This window comes from Myotis daubentonii, chromosome 11, assembly GCF_963259705.1.
Source record: "Myotis daubentonii chromosome 11, mMyoDau2.1, whole genome shotgun sequence".
Taxonomy (NCBI): domain Eukaryota; kingdom Metazoa; phylum Chordata; class Mammalia; order Chiroptera; family Vespertilionidae; genus Myotis; species Myotis daubentonii.
In genome coordinates, this window is record NC_081850.1 from 13439682 (window position 1) to 13459084 (window position 19403).

The window sequence follows — 19403 nt, forward strand, 5'->3', positions numbered from 1 at the left end:
GCATCTTTTAATTTTATATGCAATTTTCATGTATTTTAGTTCTGTTGCAATTTTTTATTTTAATGACAATTTTATTTTTATATAAATATGTTTGAGTATTGCTTACCTTTCTTCTTGAATCTGAGGTCTTCCATCTGAGATCAAATTCTTCTACCAAAGAACTACATTTCAAATATCATTTATAATTATCAATTGCTAGCAAAGGCTCAGTTTTGCTTGTATATAATTGTCTTATTTCTTTCTTATTATTGAAAGACAGTTTGTTAAATATGATTCTAAGTTTATGGTTACTTTGTTTTAACTCATTTCATCTATTACTATGCGGCTGTTGGTGTACATGGTTGCCATATAAATGTCAGATGTCAAGCTTTCTGTAACGATGATCAGTCCTTCCTATCCACTATATTCAGTATTTTTCTTTGTCTTTGGTAACTTGCAGTTTTACTATAACATGTCCAGGTATTAATTTTTTGTACTTATTTAATTTATTTTTATCTTAATCTTTAAGTTGGTATTTTTCATTAATTATGAAAAATTTTCACTTAGTATTTACCTCTATACCCTTTTCTCTCTATTTTCCTTCTGAAAATCCATAAAGTAAAATTTAGTTTTAATGCTCTATTTAAATTTTGCCTTCTAATTAGTCCTTAATTTGGGGTCTCTGAATTTTGTTTTCATTAGTTAAAGTTGTGACATAATCTCAGGCATATGCCATAGTGGCAAACATAGTAACAAGGGTTTTCATGTGTCTTTATCCAGATTTCCTAGCTGTTAATATTTTACCACATTTGCATTGTCAGTCTCTGTGTCTAAAACATCCTATATAATAAAACTCTAATATGCAAATAGACTGAACGGCGGAACAACCGGTCGCTATGACATGCACTGACCACCAAGGGGCAGATGCTCAACACAGGAACTACCCCCTGGTGGTCAGTGCACTCCCACAAGGGGAGCGCCGCTAATCCAGAAGCCGGGCTCACGGCTGGTGAGTGCAGCAGCAGTGGTGGGAGCCTACCCTGCTTTCGCTGCAGGCGGGTGCTAAGGAGCAAGGAGTCCTGAATTGTGAGAGCCCTAGACTACGAGAGGGATGTCTGACTACCAGCTTAGGCCTGATCCCCAAGGGGAGCAGGCTTAAGTTGGCAGGCGGACATCCCTCGAGGGGTCCCGGACTGGAAGAGGGCACAGGCTGAGCTGAGGGACCACCCCAGTGCATGATTTTCATGTACCGGGACTCTAGTTTAAGAATAAATTAACCTGGCTGTTTTGGCTCAGTGGATAGAGCACTGGCCTGTGGACTGAAGGGTCCCAGGTTTGATTCTGGTCAAGGGCGTGTGCCTTGGTTGCGAGCACATCCTCAGTGGGAGATGTGAAGGAGGAAGCTGATCAATGTTTCTCTCCCGTCGATGTTTCTAACACTCTATCCCTCTCTCTTCCTCTCTGTAAAAAATCAATAAAATATATTTAAAAAATAATAAATTGAGACATGATGCCTCTTAATTATGAAATGCTTCTGTATATTTTTTCCTAAAAACAAATACATCTTATTCATAGGCACAGTATAATTATAAAAATCAAGAAATTTACATTGATATAATACTATTAATTAATTTATAGACATTCTTTTATTTATCTCTTACTGTGATTACTCTAAAAGATAGTGACTTAAAAGAACAAACACATGTAAAAAACACAACACATTGGCAAATTGGGTTAAAAAATGAAACAAAAAATGGGATTCAACTATCTACTGTCTATAAGAGACTCACTTTAGAGCTAAAGTCATGTATAGGTTGACAGTTAAAGATAATTCATTCAAATAGTAACCAAAAGAGAGGAGACAAAATAAATACATTAGACAAACTGAATTTTATGTAAGAATGTTTAAAGAGACAAAAAAGGTCATTATATAATTACTAGGGGCCCGGTGCACGAAATTCGTGCACTGGGTGTGTGTGTGTGTGTGGGGGGAGTGTCCCTCAGCCCAGCCTGCCCCCTCTCACATACTGGGAGCCCTCAGGCGTTGACCCCCATCACCCTCCAATCGCAGGATCGGCCCCTTGCCCAGGCCTGACGCCTCTGACAGAGGCGTCAGGCCTGCGCAGGGGACCCTCATTTCCCCCCATCACTGGTTCTGCCCCCAGCCCAGGCCTGATGCCTCGGCCAGAGGCGTAGACCCCCATCACCCTCCAATCGCCTGATCGGCCCCTTGCCCAGGCCTGACGCCTCCGCCAGAGGTGTCAGGCTTGGACAGGGGACCCCCATCTCCCCCTTATCACTGGCTCTGGCCCCCGCCCAGGCCTGAGGCCTCTGGCCCAGGAATCATGCCTGGGCAGGGGACCCCCATCTCCCTCTGATCGCTTGCTCCATCCCCCGCCCAAGCCTGACGCCTCTGACCCAGGCTTCAGGCCTGGGCAAGGGGACCATCATATCCCTCCAATCCCCGGCTCCGCCCCCCACCCAGGCCTGATGCCTCGGCCAGAGGAGTTGACCCTCATCACCCTCCAATCACCAATCACCGGATCGGCCCCTTGACCAGGCCTGAGGCCTCTGGCAGAGGTGTCAGGCCTGGGCAGGGGACCCCCAGCTCCCTGTGGTTGCTGGCTCCGCCCCTGCCCAGGCCTAACACCTCTGGCCTAGGCGTCCGGCCCGGGCAGTGGGGACCCGCAGCTGCAGTGGCCCCGCGATCGTGGGCTCCGCTTTAGGCCCAGGCAAGGGACCCCTAGCTCCCAGGACTGCCAGCTTTGACCGTGCCCAGCTCCCATCGCTGGCTCCACCCCTACTTCCTGCTATCACTGGCCAGGGCAGCAAAGTCACCTGATTCTCCTTGGCAGGGGGCTTCTTCCTGCTTTCCCTTTTGCCTCCCTGCATTGTGCCTACATATGCAAATTAACCGTCATCTTGTTGGCAGTTAACTGCTGATCTTAGTTGGCAGTTAATTTGCATATAGCCCTGATTAGCCAATGAAAAGGGTATCGTCGTACGCCAATTACCATTTTTCTCTTTTATTAGATAGGATAAGAGTATAAATTCACCAAGAAGTTATAATAATTATAAACACAAGAGACATTGGAGCTCTCAATATAGGTAGCAAAAATTACCAGAATTGATGCCAGAACCGGTTTGGGTCAGTGGATAGAGCGTAGGCCTGCGGACTCAAGGGTCCTGGGTTCGATTCCAGTCAAGGGCATGTACCTTGGTTGCGGGCACATCCCCAGTGAGGGGCATGCAGGAGGCAACTGATCAATGTTTCTCTCTCATTGTTGTTTCTGGCTCTCTATCCCTCTCCCTTCCTCTCTGTAAAAAATCAATAAAATATAAAAAGAATAATAACAGAATTGAAGGGAAAAATAGAGAGCTGATATTATATGTAAAAAAATCTTAATGTTACCACAAGAAAACACTGTTGTGCTAATAAATTTTAGCAGAGTTGCAGAAAGTAGTCAAACACACAAAAATAAATTGCATTTGTATACACTGAAAATGAACAATCAGAAAAGGAAGTTAAAAAAAATTCAATTTAGAATATCATCAAACAATAAAATGCTTAGAAATAAACTTAAGGAGGCAAAGGGTTGTACAATGAAAGCTACAAAATTTATTAGTTTCTGAAAGAAATTAATAAATGAGAAGACATTCTGTGTTCATGGGTTGGAAGATAATATCATTTAGCTGTCAGTACTCCCCAAATAAATCTATAATTTCTGTGTAATCCCTATCAAATCTTAATTTTTTTTTCAGAAATAGAAAAATATATTCTAAAATATATGTAAAATCTCAAGGGATCCTACATAGTCAAAATAGTCTTGAAAAAGAACAAATTTTAAAATCTCAATTTCAAAACTTATTATAAAGATACAGCAATCACAATGTGGTATTGGTATAAAGACTGACATATAGACCACGAGTCCAAAAAAAACAAAACAAACTTACGTAGATAGTCAAATGCTTTTTGACAAGAGAGTCAAGACCATTTAATAATGAAAAAGCAGTCTTTGCAACTGATGGTCTTTAGAAAATTGAATACCCTCATGCAAAAGAATGTATGTAGTAGAACTTTTATCTTGCAACATGTGCAAAAAATAATTCAAATGAACCAAAGATCTAAATGTAAGAGCTAAAATTATAAGAGTCTCAGAAGAAGATATTAAAGCTTCACCAAAAATGGATTCAGCAATGCTTTCTTGGATATGACACCAAAGGCATAGCTAACAAAGACCTCTTTCATTATTGGTGGTGTTAATCTTTTTAAACAGTTGGTTAAGTAGGTGACTGCTGGTTTCTCTAACACATAATTACTCTCATTATCTTTGTAATTAATAAGATGCCTTTTTTTCCTCTGTAATTAATAAGATATTTTGAGAATATGTAAATATTGTTGCCCTAATGTTCATTGAACTTTATCCCACTTGCTTTACAATAAATATTTTTAAATTTCTTGCAGATCATTAACACATTTTTAAAATGTTTCATTCTTTTATTTTGACAAAGGAGGCAAGATCTTACAATGGAGTCAAGACAGTCTCTTCAATAAATGGTGTTGGGAAAATTGGACAGATACATGCAAAAAAATGTTTTAATATTTTATCTAGCATTCAGGTTATCTTCAGCATGAGGATCAGTGAAGATATCTGTTCTACCAATTTCTAGAAACCAAAAAAAAAATGCTTCCTATTTCAATAACCTACTTGTATATCTAATATTAAAATATTTTCCTGCCTCTCAAAGCTTTGGCTCTTGGCACTGAGCATTGTGGTTACTACTTACTTGGTAAAAATGGATGTACTGCCTTCTAATTATTAATCTTCCTAATATCTTATGAATTGGATGACATTATTATCCCTGTTTTATTGACTAGAGAGGAAGTAATGGTAAAGCTATGAGTCAAATCCAGGTAGTCTATCTCCAGTGGTTGTACTCTTAATTATGGTGCACTACTGTGAATTGCCTCCTGAAAAAGCTATGAGCTATTTGTAAACCTCTTATATGAGTGTAAACTCTCCAAGGCAAGGAAAGCTGGAGTTAGAAGGGAACATAAAAAATATTTCCTTTCTTCCAAAGCTGAAGAAACTGAAGCTTGAAAAAACTCAGCTTATTTTCTACTGAGGAATAAGTTTGAGGCAGAATTTAGGTCTCCTGATGCCCAATCACTCCCGTTCACTGTAAATGTCTGGTAAAATGAAAATAAATACCCTATGCTGAATTATTCACCAAGGACAACAATATAATGCTACACTATCCATTTCAAAGCTGAATTCTAAAGTAAACACACTAGATATAGCATACATTAATTAAACACGAATTGCTTTTGCTTGCTTTCTTGGAACTGAAAGGGGCTTTGGGGGAATGATTTGGATGACCCGTGCATTTTTGCCTGGATAATCCGGTTAGTTCAATTTTTTCTCTAGCCTTAAGCAAATATATTTGACATAATGTCTTCGCTCATTTTTCAAATAATAATCTTTGTAAGTGCAAATTTTGAACATGCTCTGGACAACCTTTCCCATTAGCAAGCAGATAAAGCTAGAAAGAGGAATCATTATCTACACATTCACTCAGCAAAGCACTAAAGTTATGTACACTCTGTGTTGGCACGAGAAAATTATAGAGTAGTCGGCAGAGCTTATTGACATAGCCCTTTTGATCTCCATGGACTGATCGCCACTATTTTTATTATAATATTGTTTTATACTATATTGTTTTAAACTAATACTCAAGGCACCTCCATATTTAGTGTCTTCCCTGCAATACTTTGCAAAGAGTGACATTCAAAGTCCTTAAAAAATGGGTATGTCATGTGCTTTGATGAATCACTGGGGGCGGGGGTGGGAGGGAATCAACCTTTCAGGACACATTTTAGCCAAAAACAATGCCAGGTGGTCCATATTGGGCAAATTTGAGCTCTAATATACATTGTGGATGTATGGAGAGAAAGATGCTCTTGTATTTTACCCTCTTATTTGTGCTGTGTTGATATTCTTGTGTTGATTTTTCTACTCTTTGCACATCTCCTCCTAGTAGCAAGAACTTACTTGAAAGAAAGATATACTGGCCCTAACCGGTTTGGCTCAGTGGATAGAGCATCGGCCTGTGGACTCAAAGGTCTCAGGTTCAATTCTGGTCAAGGGCATGTACCTTGGTTGCGGGCACATCCCCAGTGGGGAGTGTGCAGGAGGCAGCTGATCGATGCTTCTCTCTCATTGATGTTTCTAACTCTTTATCCCTCTCCCTTCCCTTCCTCTCTGTAAAAAATCAATAAAATATATTTTTTTTTTTAAAAAAAGAAAGATATACTGTAAACAAAACACACACAAAAACAGACCATAGAAGCAGAATGGTGCTGGATGTTTGGGGGTTGATTTTTTTTATTTTTTGTACCTTGTGATAGAGATGTCTAGTGTTCTCACTTATTCAGTTCCCCTTTCTGTTCCAGGCACACTAGAGAAATGTACTTCTTTATCCCCTTTGGGTTGGGCCATGTGGCCATTATAATCAATAGGATCTAAGGAGAATTAGTTGAGTGAGCCCTATCCAAGCCTAAGAATTTGATTGTGAGAGCCTCCAGAATTTATTTCCTTGTCAAGATTACTGAGGAGGCCGCTTGCTCCGGGTTGTTTAGTCACAATATTATAGAGCTTCCATGTACTTGGAAACCTAGGTAATGTGTGAAGCAGTCCCACATGGTATCTCCACATGGGAGATGTAGAATTAGTAAGAAATAAATTTTTCTTTTGGTAGGTCACTGAGATTTGGCGTTTGTTTGTAACGATACCCTGGCTAATACATGTCTAGTAGAGTGGGTTATAAATATGTTTCTATTAAAGAAGTAAACTCCTTAAAAGTATCTAAATAATGTTGTAGGTTGATTATAAATCATAGATAATATAATAATCCTTATAAGTTTTATCTTGAGTTTCATTATACTCTTATTACATGTATAATTAATTAATACAGTTTCCCCTAAATTTAATATATATCCTGACCCTGATGCTTCATTGTAGAGATTTAGTGTTCTCACTGAGAAGCTTTCGCCCCTAACATACAATGATTGTTGTCTCACACAGACTTTGTAAGTAAAGTTTGATCAACTACTCCTTCCCCCCTTTATTTCTTCTTTCTCTCTGAAATGGATGCTTTAATCTGCCTGAGGAACGGCTGCTTTCATTTTCACACAGAATTACTAGATAAAAAGGACATGCCCAATTCACTGCCTAAAGGACCAGACACACTGTTTTCAATAAATAATCCTGTTAGGTCTGTAAGAAGCAACAAGGTATAGTTTTGGAGGAATTCTCCCTCCACATTTGAGAATGAAAGTTCATGTAAAGTAAATGGCATGAAGATAATCTACCTCTATCTGTACAGTAGTTCCTTCTTTAGAGTTACAGAGCACTGTGGGCTTTTTTTAAAATTTATTCTTTATTGTTGAAAGTATTACAGATATCCTCTTTTTCTCCCCACTGTCCTCTCCCACCCACCCCGGCCCCCAGCCCAGGCCTTCACTCCCCCTCTATTGTCTGTGTTCATAGATTATGCTTATATGTATAAAAGTTTTTTGGTTTATATCTTACCCCCTCCTCCTCCTGCCTTCCCTCTGAGATTTGATGGTCTGTTCGATGCCTCTATGTTTCTGGATCTATTTTTCTTCATCAGTTTATGTTGTTCATTATATTCCACAAATGAGTGAGATCTTGTGATACTTATCCCTCTCTGCTGGCTTATTGTAGAGCTTAGCATAATGCTCTCCAGTTCCATCCATGCTGTTGCAAATGGTAAGAGTTCCTTCTTTTTTACCGCAGCATAGTATTCCATTGTGTAGATGTACCACAGTTTTTTAATCCACTCATCAGCTGATGGGCACTAAGTCTGTTTCCAAATCTTAGCTATTGTAAATTATGCTGCTATGAATTTAGGGGTGCATATATTCTTTCTGATTTGTGTTTCTGATTTCTTGGGATATACCATATTCCTAGAGGTGGGATCACTGGGTCAAATGAGAGATCCATTTTTAATTTTTGAGGAAACTCCATACTGTTTTCCACAGTGGCTGCACCAGTCTGCATTCTCACCAGCAGTGCACAAGGGTTCCTTTTTTCCACATCCTCTCCAGCACTTGTCCTTTGTTGATTTGTTGATGATAGCCATTCTGACAGGTGTGAGGTGAAACCTCATTGTCGTTTTGATTTGAATCTCTAGAAGGATTAGTGACTTTGAGCATTTTTTCACAGGCCTCTTGGCCTTCCATCTGTCAGCTTTCGAGAACTGTCTAATTAGATCCTTTGCCCATTTTAGACTAGACTTGTGGACGCTGTTAAAAAGAAGCGAACAAACGGAAACATAGATCATGTGAGCTTAAGCAGTATCACACTTTTGTTTCAGTAAGATATTTAAACTTTTTGAGAATGCCAATTCAGTAGTTGGTGTTTTAAAAATAAATAAAAAGATTCACAAAAATAACATATTAAAAACACTGACTTAACACAAGTTAGTAAATTATTCTTAAACAGCTGCATCCTAAATATTATTACCTATTTAGGGAGGAGGATAGGAAGGAGGAGAAAGGTGTGATATACGAAGAAAAAATGTGTTGCTCTGCTTATATATTAGTAGAGAAAAAGAACATATACAGAAATCGTGTAAGAGAAGATATGATATCTATGATAATAAAGTATGACAAAAGTTTAATTAAAATAAAAAATTTAGCTGAGGGTAGGTAACTGTACATAGATCAAGTAGTCTCAGAGATTGGATTTTAGAAATATATAAAATAAATAAAAGTAAAGAACATAGACCAGAAAATGCTGGATTTGGTATGGGGATGGTGAATTGTTGGAGGGGGCAGAGCTTGGCAAATTGAGTGTATTTGTCTATTTGGAAATGGATGAATTTAGAAATATAGATTGGAAGCTCAGCAGCAGCACGTAATATATGAATATGCATTGGAAACAATGGGAAAGGGGCCCACTATAAATTTTAGAGTAGAAAACTAAAATGATATAAAGGCCTTTTAATTCATTGAAAATAAGTTTTACTACCACATATTAATAAGGCTGTGGAAATTCTCACTGGCCTCAATCTCTCTACAAGTACAATTTGCATCAGAGATTGTTGAGTGGGACCTGAATTACTGATCAAGGTGAGCGCAGTGGCTGTTTTCCACAGAACAGATTTAACTGAATTCCCCTTTTCTTCGTTTCATTGCTGGTAAGCATGGTGGAGGGGGTAGAATCAGTAGAGGTTCCTAGAGTGATCACACCGGGACTCAGAAGGAGATAGACATAAGTATAAGCTAACCTTGTCTTGTTCTTTATTAATCACTAGAGTCCCTTGCACGAAATGTGTAGGGCAACCAGCGTGCAAGGGGCTCGGCCCCCTCACAGCCATGGCTGCCTCGCAGGCCCTTGCAGCCCCAACTTCGTCCGGAAGGTCATTTTGCTGTTCCATCTAATTAGCATATTAGCTCTTTATTATATAGGATGTGGCCTGGTGGAGCCAGTCTCTAAGCCTATAAACTCCCTGCCTCATCCTGTTCTTAAAGGACTATTATAATATCCCCTGTGTGAGCAGGTTATATCCACAGGTGACTCATCAAGACATTATATTAAAATTTAAAGAACAAGTCAGAGTGGCTCTCTTTTGTACTAACCCAAGATTCTCTAATCCTAAAAGGATAATATGCAAATTGACCCTAATGGTGGAACAACCAGAATGACCACTGGACCAGTCACTATGAGGCACACTGAACACCTCTCTGTCCCTTTCTCCAGCCTGCCGGCTCTGATCACCCAATGGCGAATGGGGAACCGGGGGTGCATGGTGGGGGACAAAGGTGGATCCAGGCTATGGCCCCCTCCCTATCGGTTGCCCCAAACACAGAGGGCAACCCATGGCAGGGGTGGGGCATACGAGTGGGTGGGAACGGCCAACCTCTCAGTCCCTTCCCTTGGCCATCAGGCTCCGATCATTCAATGGCAAATGGGGAACTGGGGGTGGGTGGCAGTGGTGGGTGGGGCCGACTGCCGGCAGACAGGGAAGATGGCCCTGATTGCAGGCCAGGTCTAGGGACCACACCTGCGCACGAATTTTGTGAGCTGGGCCAGGCCTCTTGTATATCCCATATTGATAGAGACTTTAAAATGGACTAGTTAACCCTCTACCCCCAAAGCTATTTTTTGCCTTCTACAAAATATTGGTATTTCTAGAGGATGAAAAGAGATAATAAGTCAAGCCCCAGTGCCACACAACCAGCACTGCATTTGTGAATTCGGAGGGTTAACTCTTGGCACTACCTCACGAGCACTGTAGCTAAGTTCTCTGAATGACAGGTTAACAAGCAACCCATTCCCTCCTCTCAGATTAGGAAAGGGAAAATGGGTTGCAGAGTTTTAGAGAGGATTCCACTCATAGCAGTTTAGAATGATTTCTGCATGTTTTGAGAGGTGCAATCCTAGTGTCACAAGGCAATTATGAGGATCTCCATTTTGTACTTCCCTTTCTTTCTTTCTTTCTTTCTTTCTTTCTTTCTTTCTTTCTTTCTTTCTTTCTTTCTTTCTTTCTTTCTTTCTTTCTTTCTTTCTTTCTTTTTTCTTCATATTTGCCTGTCTATCAAATCACTCTATCACACTTGCAATATAACTGGCTACTTAGTGGGAGTTTTTCCAATAAGTTAACTCCCAACCTTTAACCACTCCACCGTGGCTATTCCACTCGACAAGGCCCAACCTTGAAACTCATGGTGTCCTTTTCACCTATTGACCAGGCTCACAGATGATAGGAAACTGCTCTGTGTCTTCTGAAGTTGGCACAAGAAATGTTAAGTCCTCCTCAACTCTTTGTTTTGACCTTCCAGTTTTTCAGTATATCCTGATCTTGTTTATTTGTTTCTCCAACCTCAGTTTTCTCCTCTCTCCTATCCCCAATCCAGTGTTGGCTTAGCTTTCACAATTGCTCAACTACTTCTGATTCTGCAGGAACTGAGGCAGAATGAGAGAAAATGAAAAGAAAAATTAATAAGTTTTGACTGCTTTTAGTAGTGCCATATAATTTTTACATAGGTGTTTGATTTTTGGGGGGAAAAATAAGTTTTCCATCATTGTCAGGAGGTAGCTGTGCCAGGTCAGAATGGTTAGATTGGGGCAACCTAGCTTTCCTGGTCTGCCACATCCTATATAATAAAGCCCTAATATGCAAATCGACCCAACCGTAGAACTATTGGTTGCTATGACACACACTGACACCAGGGAGAGACACTCAACACAGGAGATGCCCCTCATGGTCAGTGCGCTCTCACAGGGGGAGCGCCGCTCAGCCAGAAGGCGGGCTCACACTTCAGAGTGCAGCGGCAGTGGTGGGTGCCTCTCTGGCCTCCATCGCAGTGTTAAGGACCCCCTGGGGATGTCTGACTGCCGGCTGTGAGGATTGGGCCTAAGCTGGCAGGTGGACATCCCCTGCGGGGTCCCAGACTGAAAGAGGGACCAGGATGGGTTGAGGGACTGCCCCCCCTGCCAGTGCACGAATGTCGTGCACCAGGCCTCTAGACTTAAATAATCACTTATAATAAGTTAGCTAACATCTATAACCTCAGAACATCTATAATTCTATGATGAAAGATGTAAACTAGCATTTTTCATCATACAATTGTTGTGAGAATGTAATGAAATAAAGAATTTGAAGTGGAATAAACATCATTGAGACACACTTGCCATTAGTATGGCTACATACTTCTGCTCACACTACTATTGCCATCATGTATTACTGCTCCTTCTCAAAGGATTCCCATTTGCTGCAGGCATGTTTTCAAGTGTAAAGGCTCCATTTGCTTTATATGTGTTATAAATATGATACCAAAAGTATGTGTACTTTGCTTTAACTGAAGAGACAGGCCTATGAATTTCAAAAGGCCAGGACTATGTCACGTGTCCTATATCTGACACAGATTTGGTGTGCTGTGGAGCAGGACACAAGAGTGTCAGGATATTGACTACACCAACCTTCGCAGTGTCTGGGGAGAGCTTGCAGTGGCTAAAGCCCCAAGACTGGTTGCCTCTGGCCACAATCAGCCATATCCCTTTAACCCCCCACCCCCCAGTTTCTATGTATGCTATGACATGACAGTTGGAATCTTAATGAAACTCTGCCAATAGAGGAATAATTTTGGTAGATTCATATATATATATATATATATATATATATATATATATATATATATGTATATGTATATACATGCACATACACATATATGTATATGTATATACATGCACATACACATTTTGTTTGTATTTATGTTTTTCTTTTTATTTTTCTTCTGAAAAATTATCTAAAGAGTAATTGGCATTAGTGTACAGGTACCAAAGATTTGGGGAATGTAATTATTCTACTGTACTGCAAGAAAGAGGGCAATTGCTTTCCTTTTAATTTGCTAAAACATGATTATATATGAAAGTAAGTAAACAACATGACATTTTAGAGAATACATATAAACTACCTATCAGAATAATTTAGTTGCCTGGTCCATAAAGTTGTTCAGTGAACATTATTGGATTTAATGTATAAATAATAATGTCTTTCAGATTTTCATTAGGTTCATTGGATTCCCTAAACCATATGAGGTGTTTAATAAATGCTTCTTAAATGAATGCCTGTCTTATGAAAATGCATTAACCATTTCTTGAGAGTAATAATGTAAGTGGGCAATGTAAAGGGTCTTATTTTTAAGTTTTATGAACTTAAACATGGTGTCAAAATAATTATCATAGATAGGGGCTTTATTCTCTTAGGAAATATGTACATCAACTATAGATGAATAATTATATGTTGGACGGATTATATAGTGTGTTTTTCACAAAGCATCCTCTGTCCTCCTCAACTTTATAGGAAGTTTCATTGTCTTCTCATAGAAACCAGCCTTGCTATCTTTGTGTTTGAGAATTACAAGCCACTGTCATTCTGCAGTGGAATTTTACAGATATCATTTTGTGCTTTACACAGGATCCAGGAACCGTCCACTCTGCATTGTGCTCAGACACTTCACATCCGCATTCCCACTACTGTGAAGCTTTCTGTTACAATGCATGTTTCTACATCTTGGTCTCATTTTATTTCAATACTCTGCCATAGTTGATTAACCACAAGCTATAGAAGCAGGAATTAGAAAGTAAAAGAAATAACTTTGTACAGAACCATTGTCAATAGAAGGTGACACAGGCTGAAGTGATAATAAACGTTAAATATAGAATGTATCAAGTTAATGTATGGCATAATCACAATCTCCATGGAACGTTTGTTTTATTGTGATGTTAGGGGAAGCAAGCATAGTCTACTGTTGAATTCCTGAAGGGCATAATAGCCTTTACATAAATGCAACCTACTGCAAGACTACGAAGTAATTTTAGTGTATCAGTGTAAGTTTTGTAATGATGTTATAACTTTTCACAGTCTTTATAACAAATATATGGAAATACGAACTCAAGAATAAAACTTCACTTTCTACTACTGGGAGCTAGTAGGAAATAAAGTATGCTATAAGTCATTATTTATAAAGTAATGCCCAGAGACAGGAAACAATTCTAAATCATTGACACTGATTATGTCAGTCACTCACAAAACACTCACTGAATATTAGAACTGGCAATACACCCGTTAAAACTAAGAAAAGATAGTTATAAGCAAATAAAATAACATTATTTTACTCATTGGGAAGTAAACATTCAGAAACTATTATCCTAATGGTTAGAGCAGCCACAAGTTGTTATGAGAAGTGAGAAATATTAGCTCCCACCCGCAATATTGTGAGTGCAATAGATGGCAGGGTAATCAAGCATCCCCATAATACATCCCCATATATCACTTTCGAGTGGGATTAAAAGAATGTGCATGATATGTGTGCATTGTAGGCATCAATAATGGCAGCAGTGGCAGCAGCAGCGGCAGTGGTATAGGCTATCTCATAGACAAATGCATACCTGTGGTATCTTTCCTCAGTCTTAGAAGTCATAATGAAGGAATATTGCAGTTTTAATCCAGGTAGGGCTTTGCGCACTTGTGTCATTACATCCTGGAATTGAGTCCCTTTACTTTCTGAAACCAGTAATTGTGTGTCCTTTGTGCATCCAGTGATAAACTTATACATCTTAAACTTATAAATGCCTGGTAAATAAACCAGAAATACTAATTTATGAATAAGAATTATTTCCAATGACTGCAAGGTTTATAAATTCTGCCACAAGAAAATTAATTTCTTTTAGTAACAAACTGTGTAGGAAACCAAAATGCCCATCAAAAAGTTACTTGGTGGCATAAAAATGTATAGGGATAGTTTAATTTTTTATTTCATAAAAAATGACTCCCAGTTCACAGTGGAGAACTGGACTCCCATCCAGCCCTCTAAATCCTGTGTTTTCTTTAGTATATGGTAGATATTATTAAATCAACTAGTGTCCCAGTGCACAAAATTCATGCACATTGAAAGGGAATTAGAGAAAATATTTTAATATTGCTATTTGACCTTTCTCTATAATAGAAGTGTCAGAGATGAAAGAAAATTAGTAAAATGTATATGAAAATCTTCCTCCTGTCAGAATCTGGAGCGCACTACGGGACCCAGAATCAAGTCCCCACCCACCTGCGCACGCCTTGAAATCGTGTGAGACCCAGACCCGGCCGGTCCCACCCCCATCTAGCCCTGCAGGGTGGGGTGCGCAGCCTCAGGTCCCCCGGCCCCAATGCCAGGGCAGGGGGCATGGCCTCAGATGATGACCATTTGCATATTAGCTCTTTATTACATAGGATTTTAAAATGAATAAACTGAAGCTCAGATAAACTATAATAAATAGTTAAGGTTATTAAACTCAGTGAGAGATCCAATATTCAACTCAGTTTTGTCTAGCTTTAAAGTTTGATACTCTAATCAGTCTGCACACCATCTTCTAGTTATATTAATGAGGCTTGGATCATGGCTTTCTTCTGCACTCCTGAAGTTACTTGAGTTGCCTTGTTTTATCTTGCCTGAGAATTTGATGATGTTCTGAAGTTAGTCATTGTTTTCATAGATAAGGCTATCTAGGTCTTATAAAATATAGTACTTAGTATGTCTTCCTACAAATCAATTACTATTTCTTATTTTGTCCCGGCAACCCATGTCCTCACATGATTTTTCTGGAGCAGAGGTGGGGAACATCAGGCCCGTGGGCCCTTTAAGGCTCGTAAAATCATTTGATCTGGCCCTGCCAAGGCATTAGGGGTGAGTTAATTAAATGTTTGACCAAATATAGTAGGTGTTACAAATACATCTATCTACAAAATTGGTTCCTAATTTAAAATATTTTTGGATTTAAACAAATGTCTATTCTTTTATAGCCTACAACAATGTTTCTTCCTTTTTAAAGAACATGAAGTTTGTGAAATGTTGAATATTTCCTCTCAAGATTAGTGATATTTCATTAATTTAAATAAATATATATACTAGAAGCCCGTTGCATGAAGATTTGCACAATAGACCTTCCTTCCCCTGGTTGCTGGCACCGGTTTTCCTCCGACACCCGAGACCCAGGCCTTTGGTCCGGCCGCAGCAGAGAAGCCAAGCCTCTTCAGTCTTCACTCTTCAGTCTTCAGTCTTCACTCCGGGCAGAGCCTTCAGTCTTCAGTCTGGCCAGAGCCTTCAGTCTTCACTCCACGCCGGCATATGCAAATTAACCACCATCTTTGTTGGGTTAATTTGCGTAGTCGCTCTGATTGGTTGGTGGGAGTAGTGGAGTGACACCAATTTGCATGTTTCTCTTTTATTAGCATAGATATACACATATGTCTGCAGTAGTTTTTTAACTTTATTTTTTTTTATTTTTCAGTTACAGTTGACATACAATATTATATTTATTTCAGGTGTACAACCCAGTCATTAGACATTTACATAACGTATGAAGTAATCACCTTCATAAATCTAGTACCTATCTGACACCATAAATAGTTATTACAATATTATTGAATTTATTCCCTATGCTGTACTTTACATCCCCATAACTATTCTATAACTATCAATTTGCACTTCTTAATCCTTTCACCCTTTCCCCCCTTCCCCCCAATCTCCCTCCCATCTTAAAGAAGACCCTTTAACATCTCTTTAATATTGGTTTAGTGATGATGAACTCCTTTATCTTTTTCTTGTCTGGGAAACTCATATTTCTCTTCTTCAATTGTAAATGAATGAAAGCTTTTCTGGGTGGAGTAATCTTGGTTGCAGGTCCATGCTTTCCAACACTTTGAATATTTCCTGCTAATCCCTTCTGCCTGAAAAGTTTCTGTTGAAAAATCAACTGATAGTCTTGTGGGGACTCTCATGTAGGTAACTAACTGCTTTTATCTTGGTGCTTTTAATATTCTCTCTTTGCCTTTAACTTTGACATATTTTTATGATGTGCTTTGGAGTGGGCCTCTTTGAGTTCCTCTTGTTTGGGATTCTCTGAGCTTCCTGGGCTTGTATGTCTACTTTCTTCATCACATTAGGGAAGTTCTCTGTCATTATTTTTTTCACATAGGTTTTCAATTCCTTGCTCTTTATCTTATCTTCTCGCAGTCCCATGATGTAAATGTTGGTAGATTAAAGTTGTCCCAGTGGATCCTTATAGTATCCTCATTTTTTAAATTCTTTTTTTTTCTTTTTTGCTGTTCTGATTGGGTGTTTTATGCTTCTTTATATTCTAAATCACTAATTTGATACTCTGCTTCATCTATTCTACTTTTGATACCCTATTATTTATTTTTCATTTCAGTTACTGTATCCTTCATTTTTGATTGGTTCTTTTTTATGGTTTTCTTGTCCTTTTTTATGCTGTTGAAGTTCTCACTAAGTTCCTTAAGGGTCCTTATAACCATTGTTTTGAACTCTATATTTTCTAGTTTGCTTGCCTCCATTTCATTTAATTTTCTTCTGGAGATTTCTCCTGTTCTTTCATTTGGAACCTGTTTATTTGTCTCCTCCTTTCATTTAAGAGTATTAGCCAGGTTGATGGAGATTGATATGGCACCTGCCTTCCAGCTCTTTAGGGAGAAGGCTCAAAAATGAACAAAGGCCTCTGCCAGCATTTCTGTCTGGGATAAAGCTGCTCCCCAGCTCTTACCCTATTGTTAGACAATTCCGTTCCTGCCCATATGTCTCTGGTGCCTTTTAAGCTGTTGTCCCAGTGGTGGAACTCAGAGGGAGTGAGTCTGAGTAAGTCTGTAGGTGGGCCCTTTAAGAGAAAGTAGTGTCTAGGTCTCCATCAGCCCTCCAATCACTTAGCCACAATCCCTTCTTCTTTACAACCAAAAGTTTTCGGACTTCTCTTCATGACACTGAAACCCTTGGCTGGAGTTCTGGTGTGGGACTAGGACCCCTTACTCCTCTGGGGGTGCCCCACAGCTAAGATATCACTCCTGACTTTTATCTTCCACACATGGGTGTATACCAGCCTGTTTTGTATCTCCACCCTTCGTACCAGTCTCAATGTGGCTTCTTCTTTATATCCTTAGTTATAGGACTTCCACTGAGCTAGAGTTCAGGTGTTGTGAATGATGGTGTTCTGTAGCTTATGTTGTAATTTTGATGTACTTGTGGGAAGATTGGAGTACCCATTTACTTCCACTGCCACCTTGACCAAAACTGTACTTTCAGTAATTTTTATTTGAGAAAGCACATCAGGACATATACTCTGCCATGAATTCAATGATATTTTATATGGTTTTATATTCTACTGGTCACACCAATAATTTTATACTTTAAGTATATATAAATATATCTTCCAACTATATGTAGTTGAAAGGGCCAATAGTTCAAAGGAAAGATGCTCAATACAATTCTAAAAATCCAGCTCTCCCCAGAACTTTAGCAAACTATATTTAGCAGAATGTACATTAGTGAAATTTGGAGATTTCTAAGGATACATTTCCACTTGTTCTAAAAGAAAAAACATATTTTTCTAATTTTTCATAATGAACTTTAAGTATATTGAAGACATTGAATATGTGTTCACATGCCTGAATAGATGTGCTTATATATTAAAACTTACTTAAGGGTAAAGAAAAGGTACCGATTCCAGCTAGCTCAAGAGAACAGGAGTTAATGTAAAAACATGAGTGGAACCTGTGAGAGGAAGGATTTCATTGGATTTATCAAGGTCTAAACCTGCCAGGAATGGAGACAATGGGGTCATTCTGAGATTGGATTGAATGCAGCTCTCAAGACTTCCACAGCACAGTGAGAAAACACTGATCTGTATTTTTTTTTACTTGACAATTAATATAATATTGCTAAAAATCGCATTTGCTTCTTTTTTCTTCACTACAGACTGAATTTGAATCCCTATGCATACTTTGCTTTCCCACATGACTTTGTCTAACTCATGATCATGATTTTGACTCTGAAATTTCATGCCCCAGTTCTATTTTATGGTAGCTTTTATTTTCACCTGTGCTAGTAATTGAAAAAGTTCCATTATATCGCTCACTTCAAATATATGTAGAAGCAGATCTGATTGTCTTATTTAGATTTTCCTACTATCAGTCTTTCAGGCAAGAAACAAAGGTTAGTCACTCTTTTATGCATTGGGTCACCTTGAGTTAGAGGCCCTTGCCTTGTACAATCAGCTTTAGCAATGGAGAATTGGGGCAACTGAGGATTTCTTTCCTTGGCGACTTTCTCAGGGCCAGTTTCCTTTAGAAAGTGATGTTAGAGACACACACTCTGTAATGCCTCTAATTTAATATAATTTCAGTGCAGAGAAGATGTCAGAAGATAGTTCTATAAAGCCTCTGAAATTTCTTTGAAAAATAATCATTTGAATAGGATTACATTAAAGACACTATTTTAGTACATTTCTTTGTGGTTTGCTACTTTTATCCTTATAGAATAACTTTGTTTTGTCAGAATATTTTGTACTTTAAGTTACATCATATTGAACCCAAACTAAGCCTCATTTAGCCAAGGTTTGTGCATATCATAATCTGAGCATGAGATCTTGAGGGATTATTATTTTTTTTGCTTTAGTTTCCATGTTCTTATTTTCCCTTCTCCTGCTCTTCCTTTCAAAATACAATATTTACATTATTCCCCCTCAACTTTTACCTACTATGAATACATTCTATACTTTTCCCAGCTAGTATCTTTAATTTCAGTGTATCCTCTAAGTAAGGTTAAATTCCCCTACACCCAACATGATACTACACATCATTAAAAATTACCAAATGCCATATTTTTCCAGGACAACTTCCAAACTGACAATGAGAGTATCATTCTACTTCCTCTGTGCTTCTTTACGAAATTCTATTCTTAATCACTACATTTTACATTTTGTTATAGTACTCTAATAGAAAGGCTCTTTTTGGTTCTAAATGACAGACAATGCAACAGGTGTGCAACAACAACAGCAAAACTC